This window comes from Lepus europaeus, chromosome 5, assembly GCF_033115175.1.
Source record: "Lepus europaeus isolate LE1 chromosome 5, mLepTim1.pri, whole genome shotgun sequence".
Classification (NCBI taxonomy): domain Eukaryota; kingdom Metazoa; phylum Chordata; class Mammalia; order Lagomorpha; family Leporidae; genus Lepus; species Lepus europaeus.
Genome location: NC_084831.1, coordinates 71,252,852 through 71,266,832, shown reverse-complemented (window position 1 = coordinate 71,266,832; position 13,981 = coordinate 71,252,852). Strand labels below are relative to the sequence as shown.

Below are 13,981 nucleotides of genomic sequence, written 5' to 3'. Positions count from 1 at the left end.
GTTCAAAAGAGTAGAAAGTATGGGCTTGAATAACAGCCATCTTTCCAGAACAGTCAGTTAACTAAAAAGTATTACTTGGAATCAAAGAAAAATGCATGCCTAGTACTTTCCAAATCTAAGAATCTCACCACTATTTTTTCTGGGAAATCTTGCACTTCCAAAAGACCACAGACCACTTGTAGGCCTTCCTAATAGTAGAGAAATGATGCCAACCAAGCTTTGAAATTCACAGTATATAAATACAGGAGATAATAATCACAGCAGGGCAACCACAGGCCACAATCAACATGCTTACTCAATTGATTACCAGGAAGAAGGCAAAGCTATTCTAGAGTCAAGGCCAATCCATTCTTCTTGCCTTCTCTCCTGTTACCTCCACCTATCAAATCATTCAAGGCCAGGTCATTAGCCCCTCTTTCTTCCATGACTGGTCTGTTAAATATAATCTCTCCTTCTGAAAACCTTATTGTGCATCCTATCTATGTGGTCCTTATCACAGAACCTAGTTGTATAGCTTTCTCTACATGTGCCCCAGTCTCTCCTGGTCATGACACACATCATCACCACCAGCAAAACCCTCATCAATACTAGACTACAGCAATGGCAGCCTACAAAATTTCTTGCCCCTTGAATATAATACCCACAAAATATTTTCTGAATATGTGAATTGATAACTTTTTTAATAAAGAGACTACAAATAGAACATGACATTTAGAGCATGATGATAAAACATGTTTCTTTAGCACAAAAGAAGTTCTTTGGGTACTTTTTTGTATCTGTAGTAATTGCTAACTCATAATTAACCATAAAAGGATTCAGAGCTTGATTTCTCCCCTACCCCTATATCTGCTAGAAGAGTATATTGTACTTTTCTGGTATGAATTATTACAGAAAGCAATATTTTTACAGGAGTGAGCTAAATAACAGAGAAGTGAAAATTATTCGTGTAACTTAGCAAGTATTTAAACTAAAATTCATGTCTTTCAGCCTTTCCTTACTCTTTGATCCTGCTGCACAGCAGACCTTTCTTAAACCTCAATGCCAGTGCCAACATTGTGGTACAGTGTGCTCAACTGCCACTTGCAACACCCATATCAGAATTCAGGTTGGGGTCCCAACTGCTCTGCTACAGATCCAGCTTCCTGCTAATGCACCTGGGAAGGCAGAAGAAGATGCCCAAGTATTTGAGCCTCTGCCACCCATGTGGAAGACAAGGATGGAATTCCTGGATCCTAACTTTGGACTTGTTGAGCCCCGGCTGTTGCAGTCATTTAGGGAGTGAAACAGCAGGTGGAAGATCTCTCTCTCTTTCCCTCTCTCTCTCTCTCTCTCTCTCTCTCCCTCTCTCTCTCTCTTTTGCTCTCTCTTATTCTTTCTCTCTGTGTGTGGCACTCTGCCTTTCAAATAAATAAATCCTTTTTTCCAAGTCCAACTATATCCAGCTTTATTAAAAATCCTTTTCATAAACAACTGTGGTAGTGGTATTTCAGGTAGGACATGAGCAGAGAACCATGAACAATATACAACTTTCAAGTCCCTTTTGGCAATGGGCTACCAAAATCAGAAAGCCACTATAAAACCCAATGGAGTCTTCATTTGATGCTCTGAAAAGGGAAGGTTCAGCGTGAGGGCTGACATTTCACATTCAGCCCGTTAACAACTTTTCACAAGCCCACACTGACTTTCAGGAAATGGGATGAAAATGGCAGAATTAGCAATCTGAAGATCCACAAACTAGAAAGGAATTGCTGCTCTTGTGAGGACTAGCATCTCAGTGGTGTCACTGTGAAGTCCAGATTGCCTGTCATGCTGGGAACGAATTTTGAGAGGTCAGGTCTCAACAGGTCTCTGGGTTTAAGGAAGTCTGTGCTGAAGGCAGGCAGGGAGGAGGAAGAGGACATAAAATCAAATACAGTTTTTCCACACCACAAGGTTGTGTGCCTGGCTGGCAGTGTGTCCAAGGCAAGAGATCCCTCCTGGGAGCCGAGAGGAAGTCTCTCAGAACTACAAGGAGGTGTTTTCCCCTCACATCAATCCAACCTCAGAAGCCATCTGTTAGCAACCTACACCCCTGATCCCAAAACAATGAAGTGTTCTGTGAGCTAACAACATAGCTTAAAAAACAAGTAAAACAAAATTCTGCATTTTTATAAAACTTGATTTAAAAAAACAGTATTTCAAACTCTATAGTCACCAGAAGTACACAATTATCAAAAATGCACATACTTCCCTTGGCATCTCCTGCATCTGCAGCTTTCTGGGCCTGGTCTGTGTTGGCATCTCCATTTTCTGCAGAGTTAATCCCATCCTTGCCAGCATCAGTTTTTCCTTTTCCCTTTGGGTACCTTCTATACCTTCATGCAGGAGCATTTTTAGGCTGGCTTGTGCTCTGGATTTGGAGGAGCTGGTTTAGCAAACAACCTGGTGGAGCTTCTCTGTGGTTGTCTTTCACCTTGGCCTTATCTCCTTTAGCATCCCCTTCAGGGTTTCTCTTGGAGATGCAGGTGGCAGCCAAGGCTGGGTGTGGGGATGCAGTTTTGCATGGCCTTTGGTCTGTCCATGGGTCTTTCTTGACTCTTTTTCTTCACCTTGCCAATAAATCCTTTTTAAAAAAGGAAAAAAAAAAACCTAAATGCTTGATGTCGTTGTCTTCCTTACTATGTAATTTTCTGTCTTATACCTAGATCACATATTTCTTCAGGTTTCTAAAATCTCAGAGAAGCAAAATTCTTTTCTGACTTTGCTCAAATCCTAAAGTCCTTCACTATTTTAAGTTCTATAGTTCTTAAAGTAAATATAACTTTAATTTTCTCAACTTTTTCCTGAAAAGATTTTCTATTTTATGAACTTATGGCCCCATTCAGTTTACCTAATTATTTACTCTTCTTTAAACAAATATTTATAGAGTATCTACTATATTCTCAGGACCACCATCCACTGCTCTCATTACCAGTGGGACCAGCCAATCTTGAACTGCCAATCTTCAAAACCATGAGCCTAAATAAACCTTCTTATAAACAATATAAGTAACTTCTCTCGGGCACTTACAGTCTAGTTATACTAATGGTGATGAAAAGCTAATAGAGTACACCTCTTACAGGAGCAGAACTCTGTATTCCAGAATTTGGAGCTTACTTGTAGTTCATGTTTCAAAATATTGGTCAGGTTAAACATGTTGCCTAGTAACTAAGAAACTGCTTAAAATATGCCTCCTGACTATAGCTTCTTGTTCTTAGGACTTGCTAGGCCTTTGGGATGCAAATGGTTAACTCTGCACCTGGTAAAACTGGGCCCAACTGAAATGACCCTAAGGACAACATGGTGGTAATTTATTTACCTAGGATTCTGCCAGCTTGACTATAACTTTTGCAGCCCCTTGCTAGGGACATCCTGGGCTGATAAAACTGTACATTGTACATTGTTGACTACAATAAACACCTGGCAAGAGGACTTTTGCCTGTTCATGCCCATTTTATCATGGTGGATGTGAGTCTCTGCAGATATGCACGGCCCTTTCCCAGACAAGGAGTATAAAAGGACAACTGCTCAACACTCAGTGCGAGGCTGAACTTCTTTTCACTCCACCCCTTGCAGTTTTAGTGTACTCTTTACCTCCTGTATTCCACTGTCCTGTTGGGTTATGCCACCCACATGGGAGACCTAGATTGAGTTTATGGTTCCTGGGTTTAGCCTGACCCAGTCTATGCCATTTTTGGCACTTGGAGAATTAACTAGCAGATCAGAGTGTTCTCTCTCTCTCTCTCTCTCTCTCTCTCTCTCTCATAAATACATTTTTAAAAAGAATAAAAGAGAAAATACAGGCCAAGAGAAGAAACCAAGTCCAATAATCAGAGAGGGTGAAAGGTAGTATAGATGTTTCCCAGAGAGGGGAAATGGTCCAAATAAAGTGTTGTGTGTGTGCGTGTGCATGTGTGTGAGTGCACATGTGTGTGTGCGTGTGTGCATGGAGATGGCAGAGAAAGAAAGTGGAGGGGAGCAGAAGGAACATGAAAGGGAGAGAGATCATTAGAATCGGTTCATCCTAAATACCTTGGAAATAATAGGGCACTTAGACATAGATGAGTGCAAGAATGCCTAAGATCTAGGCACTATGCATTTGGCTTCAACGGCCCAGCAGAAACTCTGCTTTTGAAAGGAACATATGTGATCTGGACACAAGCCTCTCAGGAGTGACCATTACAAACTCCTGACCTCACCTCCATTTGTCCCATACTACAGAAGTTCCTGCTAGGGCCCTGACTTAACCCAAAGGAGAAAGAAAGAATCTCAAAAAAATATCTGAAATTGTCACGCTTGCCAACTGTAGAGCAACTAGAAGTCAGACTTCATCAGAAACAAATATGACATTTCTTAGACCCTTTCTATCACAAACAATTCTCTTTATTATGTCAGCATTTACAACCAATTGTGTGAAGGGAATTCAGTTTAAGAACTAAGTTTTAACTAGTCTCTCCTAGATTCTCTCATCATTCTAAATTCTTTCTTCACAATGCCATCCTCACCAGTCTCAATATACCATAGAGCTGGCCAACATTCATTCCTGCCATTCCCACTAACAAATCTGAAACACTCATTCAGCTCCTTCTTTTTTTTTTTTTTTTTTTTTGACAGGCAGAGTTAGACAAAGAGAGAGAGAGACAGAGAGAAAGGTCTTCCTTCAGTTGGTTCACCCTCAAAATAGCTGCTATGGCCAGCGTGCTGCGCCAATCCGAAGCCAGGAACTAGGTGCTTCTCCTGGTCTCCCATGCAGGTGCAGGGCCCAAGCACTTGGGCCATCCTCCACTGCCTTCCCGGGCCACAGCAGAGAGCTGGACTGGAAGAGAAGCAACCGGGACAGAACCAGTGCCCCAAGCGGGACTAGAACCCAGAGTGCTGGCGCCTCAGGTGGAGGATTAGCCTAGTGAGTCGCAGCGCGGGCCTCAGCTCCTTCTTTCAGCCCTGGTAATTGTAATTGCCCCTCTTGTAGGCCTATTTGTTTTCATAGTGAGTTGTTTATTTCTTCTAGCAAGGGAGCAGCTTTCCATAAACAAAAACAAAGAAATCCTTTTCTTATTAGTTGATTACTTTCGGTAGAACACAAATTTCTTAAGAAATGTCAATGAAGGAGGAAGAAGACAGGACGTAGTCAGCCAGATCAGACAAACTCACTCTGGTGAGCCATGTAATAGCAATTACTGGAGCCAAGCTAACCGTAAGTGCTGTGAACAAACCTAAAATATTTCATTTGAATGCATAACAGGCCTCTCCAGCAGTTTGAAATCCCAGATAATTGAAAGGAAAATTTGTCTTCATAATTACATAATTACCCCCAGAATGCCCATAGTGATGTAATCCAATAAGCTATCCATTATCACAACTCATCATTGACAATGTCACTCAAATGCTTATTTTCATGCCTGTCACCAGCCACTTACCATGGCAAACCCTTAGCATGTATTCAACTAGTTATTGGCAGCCCCTGCCCTGCATTTTGAACCTTTAATCTAAGCTTGCTAAAGAATTTACTAAGAGGTATTGATATTTTCACCTAATCATAGGTTGTTTTGCACACTAGCCTCCAATAACATTTTCTTCTGAGCAACACGTAAATGAGGGAAATTTAGTAACACTACTACATTTAGTAAGTATAGAAATTATTTTCAAATCATCACTTATTTAGCCTCTTTGCTATCATTATTTCTTTGTGAAACAAATGACACAGAGAAGAGAAAGAGTAGGAAGGAGATAAATCCTTGGTAAAATATGTTCTGTTTTGTTCTAGACTGATTTTAATCCTCACAAAGATTAACTTCAAGATTGTCACCTCTCTTTTTCAACTGAAGATATTCAGGGTCAAGGCCTTTAAGCAGATAGAAGTGAGAAGTCCAAAGTAAGTAAATTCTCTCACTTTTTCCCCTTCACTTACTAGTCTAATAAGTGGTTGAAATAGAGGTTGGAAGCCAGGTTTGTACACTTCAAAGCTTACATACTATATGTTTGGATGCCTCAGAGAGGGCTGCTGTGGGAAACAATCCTAATTCTAGAACTTTCCATGCTTTACCATATACTTGAAAGTATCATTTTCTTGTATAGATATTTGAAAGTATCTTTTCTTATCTAGATTTGATCAAATTTTTAGTATTGTCTCCACATCATTTCTCTTTTCAACACAAAAATACACACCAAAAAAAAAACAATTTTTTACCAAGAGTTTTGAAAGAGTTTGAAAAAAAAAGCCCCACTACCTCACATGCAAAAAAACTGCCTTGAATCCTCTCTTTAGTTTTGGCAAACTCTAGTGTTTTAGCTGAAACCGTAAAGCAAACAGATCCCTGTGATGAACAACCTCCTAGAGCTATTTGTCACTGATAAGACGCTTCTATAATAAATGACTAGAAACCACTTTTCCATTATAAAGCATTACATAAGTATCATTGGACAAGAATGCAAAACTACGCCAAACTACAACAGAATGGCCCTTAGGAACGATGTAAGCAAAGACGGGATAAGCACAACCAGCCACACTTTTGTGTATCTTTCCCAAATACCTAGTGGACTAACTAGGACTGTTGAACATTTTAAGGAGAATTTTAAAACCCATACCCTTCTTGGAGGCTTTAGATAAGGCTCCTTGATTCTTAAAAAAACAAACGCTAAGGAAGGTGAGACGAGAGGGATGCTTTGGACATAGATTTTACTGCCTAGAAAAGTAAGACCTCTTGGGCAGACAGTGCAGCTACAGTCGGAGGAAGACACACTATCAAAACATATAATTCAGCCCACAGGCTTAAAATGTTCCAGAACTTCTTCACATCTGTTCCAAGACAGACACTATTTAGATTTTTTTTTAAGTTCTCCAAATAGGCAACCATGGAAAGAGGGATAAAAAAACAATGCATTTTTCCCCTATTTTATGAGACCTAACCAAAAGCCAAAACAAAGCCATCTTTTTTCTGTACAGGACTAGAGAAAGTGAGGCACTGAGCCTTCTGAGCTGGAGAACACAAACATATTTACTCCTTCAAGGACTGTTAATGAAGCATGTACTCCACAGGAGACATCATGCTGATGGCTGAGGAAACAGCTAAAACTTCATCCAGTGATCCAGCATTTCTGTCACCACCACCACTTTCCGCAGAAGAGACAGAAGTTCAGAGGTATTGAGGAAGCAGCCCAGGTGTGCCCTCCCTGGGATGCTGCTACTGTCCAGACTATGCAGAAAATTAAGACTTCTGTCGGGGGCCCTGGAGGAATTCTAGGGGGAAGGCAGGCCAAGTGAAGGCCCAAACATGCTGACCTCCCCTGCAAATGAATAAATTCCAAATGACTTCTCCTGCCATTCTGAACTCTACTCGAGCACTGCACAACCACCAACATGACTTCACATCCGAAGTCTTACCTAGTAAATTCTTTCATTGCCTTATGTACCACACTTCGGCTCAGGGCCTTCACTCCACTTGGCTTCCACATTATCTATCCCACAAGCTCATGTCAGTCACTGTCTGAGAGAGTGGGTCATCCCAGTCATTAATATTCAATAGGCCCCTCTCCAGTCTTTTCTTTCATGCTACTTAACACAGTGTGGAGTTTTATATTTATTTATGTATGTATGTGTTACTTATTTATATTTATTGAACATCTATTTCTACTTTTGAATGGAGGCTCCATGCATCCAAGAACCACGATTTCTTTTTTTCCAAGCTCTTGACACAGAGACTAGACTATAGTAGAAGCTGAATTACTATTTATTTGTTAAAACTACAGAATGAATGGGTGTATTGAACTTCTATTCTATAGCAACAACCAAATATAATCAACACCCAACCACCTATTTAATGTGATACCTTAGTGCTAGAGGTAAAAATATCTTTTTGTCTATTTTTGTCTCTTTCCATGATTCTCACTTTCTAACCATAACATAACATAATTCCTTTGTTATATTAATCACTTTTGGTCATTTCCCACCACCACAATGTAAGCTCTACATGACCGAGGATGTCAAAACCTACAACTGTGCCTTTTTCAGACTAGGTGCTAAACAATTATTTGCTAAATAAATAAAAGGGTGGATATCCTCTCTTAACATTAAGCATTCAATGATACACAGTCTTGAGCTAATTCTATTGAAGTGTTTATCATGTTACCTGAAGAGTTAAAATAAGGATCACCAAAACACAGATATTTTCTTAATTCTAAAACCATCTCAATTATTAACTTGCCAAAAGAAACTTTTGCATGAACATTTGGATATCTCTTCTTAAGCTATGGTCCTTATTATTTCTAAAACTGCTTATAGCTATTTAAACACGATTCAACTTTCAGGTTTATTTTTCTAATTAACTGATCTAGATACAACTTCAGATTTTTATGTTTATCATTTCCTTTCTATTAACTAAAGTGTTATAATTTTAGAACAGGAGGAAGATTGTACTGGTCATCTGGTCTCTCCATCTCAATATCCAAGTAAGGGTACCAAAACTCAGGGAGTTCAAATTACTTTCCCAAGAGCATCCTGATAGTTGTTGTGTCAGGACTAAACTTCTAGACCTGCACTCAACAGCAGACTTTCAAAGGAGGTCCTGGGTATTCTGAACTATGCATGATAATCTTTTCTTGTCTCACTGAACTTTTTCTACTTCACTGGCATTTTTCAAGGTTTTTTAAATATCATAAGGGTTTCTTTATTCTTCTTGAGATATCTTGCATAGCTAATATTGTCAAAGATACATTCAACTCCTAGGTAAGCAGCTTTCCTCAAAGCATTTTGCTTCTGTGTTTAGTAGATGGAAATTTTGTAATGAAAATATCAAAATTTATGATGTCTAGAGTTTTGTGGCTTACTAAAGTGCAGAGTAGCTCAACTATGAGACTATTTCTTGAAGAAACTTCAATTTGAATATTAGCTTTAAAATACCATAAGTAAAACATGTACATCAATAGTATGACGTTGGCATGGCTTTAATATTTATATATCTTTCCTTTTTTTTATTTTCAATTCTCTTTATATACAGAAGATCAATTTAGTATAAAGATTTCAACAGTTTGCACCCACATAGAAACACAAAGTGAAACATACTGTTTGAGTACTAGTTATAGCATTAAATCACAATGAACAGCACATTAAGGACAGAGATCCCACATGAGGAGCAAGTGCACAGTGGCTCCTGTTGTTGACCCAACAAATTGACACTCTAGTTTATGGTGCCAGTAACCACCCTAGGCTGTCGTCATGAGTTGCCAAGCCTATGGAAGCCTTCCAAGTTTGCCGACTCTGATCATATTTAGACAAGGTCATAAAAGACAGAGTGAGGATAGTAACCAATGATCCTAAGAGTGGCATTTACCAGGTTTGAACAATTATACAGCATTAAGTGGGGAAGAGGACCATCGGTACACACAGGTTGGGAGTAGAGCCATTGGTGGTAGAGTAGAGGTTATGATTACAAAGGAATGAGGCCCAAGTGCGCTAGACAGGGTCGAGAACAAAGGACAGAGTCATTATTAGAGGAGCTAAGAAAGGTACTGTCTAAGCTACAATTAAGTTTTCTGATTGAGAGGCAAATAGAACCTGACAGAAGGGCTTGATAATAACCTGGTGGGCTTTAGGCCTTGTGAGTTAAGAGGCCCAGACCTATCTATCTCTTCACATGGGGTATATCCTAAGGGAGGTGTGAACCTCCTAGGGGAAGGCACTCTGTTGACTTTCATTACTTGGCTGGCCTGGGAGGAGAGCTGGCCAGGTAAAGGCAGGGGGCATCTCTAACAAGAAATTTACAGTTCTGCCTGCAATGTTGCTGACCCTACTTGGCCATCCCCTCAGCTGCAGTGGTCACTTTGGAAGTTGGGCTGAGTGAAGGGCTTTTCAGCTTAGAGCCAATAAGATCTGTGGCTCTTACCTGGGCATCCTTTGACTCCAGGGCAGGTCCATTTCCAGTGATCCAACTCTTGGCAGAGCTGCCGGGGCTCTTCACAAGCTGACTTCTGCTGAAGCCCAGGCTTACCACATTGAAAGCCACTGCAGTGGACTGGCCTGTTGGGTCTCCTTGAGGGCAGATCACTGTACAGATCAGCCATTAATAGGCCTGCCACCCATTGCTTCTGATGCCGAGCTTTCTTTTCCTCCTGGTTTGTGTTCAAGCAGACCAGAGGATGCAAGTCAAGGGAGTGCCCGTGTCCCATCTCTAATCTTCGGTGGCCTGAACTACAAGTCTATAGTCACAGGCATGTTCTGTAGTAGTTTTTCTAAGGTAGACAATGCCCATGAGGAAAATTATATTCTCACTTTAAAACTTTCTTTCCCTTTGGTCTGAAAGGGAAGTTTTCTCTACTTACTGTATAATTCGCTGATGGCAAAGTGAATCTAGCTATGAGATTATAATTTAAGCTCTTATTTTGGCTATGCTATTACAGAAAAATGTTAGCCATCTCTTTAATAAGGTCTAAAGATTAAATTGTGCGTCCTACAGATATATCTTTCCTCACTGGGATTACTAAAACATGTCTGATAAGGAGTGAAGTTCACTTGATTTCATTCTCAAGCACTCAGGAATACCACAAAATTTGAAACTTACTAAGCTAATGCATTACTTTAACCTTTAATGCTGCAATTATTCTCATATATTTATATCCTACTCATGTTAATATCCTTCTTATTGAATTATGATTAACAAAAATCATTTCAAGTGTATTATTCCATAGTTTTTAGTATATTCAGTTTTGAAGCCATCAGTACTACCTAATTCCATCATTTCATCATCCAGGAAGAAATGACATCTAAATAATAATCTCCTAAGTAAAATGAAAGGTATAGCTCCTAAGCCATCCCCTAACAGGAATTGTCATTGTTGCTCATTTGGTCTTCAGCACACTTGTTTCAAAATCTCCCGATAAGTTTAATTGTGGTTTTGGAACTTCTGCTAAAATAAAAGTTTTGTAAGCATTTTTTGGGAAGGTAAGTGTAAATGATTATCTTTCCCAAGTCGCTTTCAGTTGTTAGGAATGTGGGGTTTTATATCCTAATAAATTATCCCATACTTGTCATCCAGGAAACCTAATATTCATTGAATAACTACCGGGTGTTATGTGTCCTGATGAAATATCCAAAGCAACAAGATCAATATGGGTAAGAGATGTACATATATCAGCTGCTAAATTAGCATAAAAATCCAAAGGAAAAGCAATCAACATAAAACTCTCTCAAATTATATCTTTAATATCTCTCTTGAGAATTCAAGTGATCTGTCACTAGCCTAATATTTACTATAAATCTGTATGATTATAATATTATTTTAAAATTACTGTATAGATGGAACAATCTTGGTCCCAAAGACATTGATTGCAGTATACTAGGAAGCAATGTGAATATTGTGAATATTAAGTAAAGTGAAAAATGTCATTGTTCATGGTGTAATAGTTCCTAAATGAAAAAACAATGTTTTTGTTGTTTTTTTTTTGTTATTACATCTTATTGATTTCATATGGACTCCCTTGAAATTAGTACAAAATTATACATAGAATCTCATTAAGAAGAAAACAAAAATGTAACTCATTCCACCAGCGATATCAATTGAGTACTGAAATACAAATACATTCAGCATCTTTTCCTTTCGGCAATCACTCTTACCCATTCCATGAGAATCTTTCCCAGTGCTTTCTTCCAGGAGAACTAACCTTACTCCTATTTTCCCCACAACAGACCCAGGTCTTCCTCCATGAGATTACACTGTCATGAACAATTTGGACCACCATGAGTAATTTGGGTGTTCTTCACTTTTTCAGTAAATTCCAAATTTCTGAAAGAGTTTCTATAAGTAGCATAAAAAGAACTGCTTAAAACAGCATAAATAGATCAATAACAATAATAGTATATAGACCTATCAAAAGAAATTTCTATTTAATGAGATTACCAAACTGCATCACCATCAAAGAATCCAAAATACTTAAGGGCAATCAGCATGGAATGTTGAGCCAAACTTCTCCAGTGCTTGGGAGAACAAACAGCATGTTGAATTGCTTCAGCTCTCACCACTTGATATGTATTCACAAACATCTAGCAATTCAGACAGTTACACAAGAGACAACAGAGGGATCACTTCTTTCTCAAGGATATGACAAGATTAACAAGGTTGCAACATAAGTTCTCACAAAAGCAAGGCTAGGGCCATGAACTGTTTCAGCAAGACAGAGTATGTGTTATAGATTAGTCTTAGTCAACACCACTATACTCAGCAAATGAAATAAATGTAATTATGACTCTAATAGAAGTTGACAAATATAACTGGCTTTAACTTCTTTCATGTAGAGAATGCTTGATTTTGTGTACTCCCAGTATGATTATTTTCTAAGTAGGGATGGGTTTTGGTATTAAAGTATTCTTCCCCTTCTATGGCCTTTTGATTTATAATTTCCCTGTGTGAAGGGAAAGAACAGAAGACTCATGATGGGGAGTGATAAATAACTCTGCCTCTGCTCCAAGCTTGTAGCTCCTCATATCTACAGATGTGGTCAGACAGATGGAAGACTCCTTATTCAGCCATCTCAGCATCCACTTGTACCAATTGTGACTCACAAGGAAATTCAGGTGAGTTTGTGAAAATTTTCAGACAGATCATTAACATATAGCACCAGAAATACTGGCAGCAATTACAAGGCAGTCAAGAAATTAGGTAGCTTGAAAGAAAATATTTTCTGAAAAAAATTCAAGCCAACATAATATTATCAGTTTATTAATAAAAATTAGTCCTATCATTTATGCTGCATTTATATGGATTAATGAAAGAACTAAGAGAAAAAACTTACGGAGTGTATTTTACATAATTATAGGTATATATAATCAAATAAGAAAAATACTTTTGTATAAATGTAAAAATAAGGTAGACATTTGGTGCAGACTTATGCTGCCACTTGGGATATCCCCGTTCATTATCAAGTAATGAAGTTCAAGTCCTAGTTCTGCTCTCCATTCCAGCTTTCTTTGCTAATGCACAACCTGGGAGGCAGCAGTTGATGGCCCAAGTACTTCAGGCCTTCCTTATCACCATGTGGAAGACTCAAATGGAGTTCCTGAATACTTGCTGTGGCCTAGCCCCAGTCCTAGCTGCTGTGGGCATCTGAGGAGTTAACCAATGGATGCGAGCTAGCTTTCTCTTTTTCTCTCTCTCTTCTCTCCCTCTCATCTCTCTACCTCTCTCTCTCTCTCTCTCTCTCTCTCTCTCTTTTTCTCTCTCTCTCCCTCTCTTTCTTTATCTCTCTCCATTTCAAATAAACAAAATAAATAATTTTAAGTAGAAGAGAGAATATTTCACTTCATTTTTATTATAAAGCTTATTTCAAAACTACACTTAACTCTGTTCCATTCTTCTGAATCTACTAGTGAATTCCCAGAAATCTTGATATTTTTTGAGCTTTAACTTTAGCATATTCCTTAAATCTTCTCTTAAGAAATGACGATGGTGCCAGCGCCATGGCTCAACAGACTGATCCTCCACCTAGCGGCGCCAGCACCCTGGATTCTAGTCCCAGTCAGGGCGCCAGATTCTGTCCCAGTTGCCCCTCTTCCAGGCCAGCTCTCTGCTATGGCCTGGGAGTGCAGTGGAGGGTGGCCCAGGTGCTTGGGCCCTGCACCCCATGGGAGACCAGGAGAAGCACCTGGCTCCTGGCTTCGGATCAGCACGGTGTGCCGGCCACGGTGGCCATTGGAGAGTGAACCAACGGCAAAGGAAGACTTTTCTCTCTCTCTCTCTCTCTCTCTCTCTCTCTCTCTCTCTCACTACTGTCCACTCTGCCTGTCAAAAATAAAAAAAAAAAAAGAAATAACGATGGTTTCACAAATTTGTTGTGTGTGCATAGATATCATATATACAAACATATGAAAACTTATACATGTGTATGATTGAAATATGTGTAGTTTATTTCATGTCAATAAACATCAACAAAACTGATAAACTCTGAAAAAAAAAATAAGAAATGACCTTGCAGCCAA

The 13,981-nt window shown here is 39.1% G+C and overlaps 1 pseudogene; it reads right to left on the bottom strand.

Moving 5' to 3' along the window:
• Nucleotides 1-2,161: 2,161 nt before the first annotated feature.
• Nucleotides 2,162-13,981, bottom strand: part of LOC133759119 (non-histone chromosomal protein HMG-17-like) — a 65,003-nt pseudogene continuing 53,183 nt past the window's right edge.